Here is a 1,258-nt window from a genome sequence, read left to right as displayed (position 1 = left end):
CACGGAGTCATTGTAGATACCTTTTTTCCCTCTCGATTTTGTCACGGGTGTCTCCAACCCATCTCAAGAACGTCCAAATATGTTTTGAAATCAGCACAGGAGCTCTCCTCTGACAAAATATATGTCCAGGTTTAAAAGCCACACCAATGAGAAATGATAATTATTTTCAAAGTGAGTCAGTATGTATCTATTATCATTTTAAAAGTATATTCAAGTAGAGGATTGTATACCTGGATTATTGAGCATGGACTTGGTTATATTCAAGTAGATTATGGTAACTCAAAAACAACAACAACATGCATGTAATGCTACATTTGTGGCTGCATCAGTTTATTAAAACCGTGTTCAATGAACAGCTAAGACATTTTTGAGAACTGAATTAGTTTAAGACATCAGCAAGTGACACCAATTGAGCTAAATTAATCTTTGTCTGGATCGGTGTCTGGACCTGTCGTGGTCTATCTAAACCCACTCCCCGCGGCTCCTGTGGACCAGCTGGATGTCTTTGGGCATGATGGTGACTCTTGACATGGATGGTGCACAGATTGGTGTCCTCGAACAGGCCCACCAGGTAAACCTCGGTGGCCTCCTGCAGAGCCATGACGGCCGAGCTCTGGAAGCACAGGTTGATCTTGAAGTCCTGAGCGATCTCGCGGACCAGACACTGTAAGAGCAGCTTCCAGATCAGCAGCTCAATGGACTTCTGGTATGGGCAGATCTCGCTCAGAGCTATGGTACTTGGCCTGTAGCGGTGAGCCTTCTTCACTCCACCGGTGGCTGGAGTGCTCTTCTGGGCAGCTTTGGTAGCGAGCTGCTTCCTGGGAGCTTTACCTCCGGTGGATGTATGGGCGGTGTGCTTGGTTCTGGCCATGACTGGACTTTAAAAGTTCTTCTCACTGAATGTCTTAAATAATTGTTGTCTTTGTTGACACACTTTGTTTTCAAACTTGCTCAGACTAGTTGTCAGTTTGTTCAATAAAATTTAATCTCTATTTTTTTTTTTTTTTTACTTAACGTGTTTAAAAAGCTATCTCAAACATGTTACATACTAACTTTTCCTAAACTTTCCACAAAAACCCACTTTAAAAGATCTGAACTGTCCTGTAACACCCAATAAATGATTCAAAAAGCACCAAATTAATTAGCTCATGTAATGGTTTCATTCTGACGCTACTTGTAGGTTTCAAGTCTTTGTTTGTAAAGGTTAAACAGACAGAAAAAAAATGCATCAACAACAGCACAACCTACACGTTTTAAT

General features: G+C 41.4%; 1 pseudogene; it reads right to left on the bottom strand.

Annotated features, from left to right (window-relative positions):
- Positions 1-462: 462 nt before the first annotated feature.
- LOC119410525 lies at positions 463-871 on the bottom strand (annotated as a pseudogene).
- Positions 872-1,258: the final 387 nt, after the last annotated feature.

This window comes from Nematolebias whitei, chromosome 6 (genome assembly GCF_014905685.2).
Source record: "Nematolebias whitei isolate Nwh7 chromosome 6, NemWhi1, whole genome shotgun sequence".
Taxonomy (NCBI): Eukaryota; Metazoa; Chordata; class Actinopteri; order Cyprinodontiformes; family Rivulidae; genus Nematolebias; species Nematolebias whitei.
The sequence above is the reverse complement of the archived record's forward strand: the minus strand, read 5'-3'. Positions and strand labels throughout refer to the sequence as shown.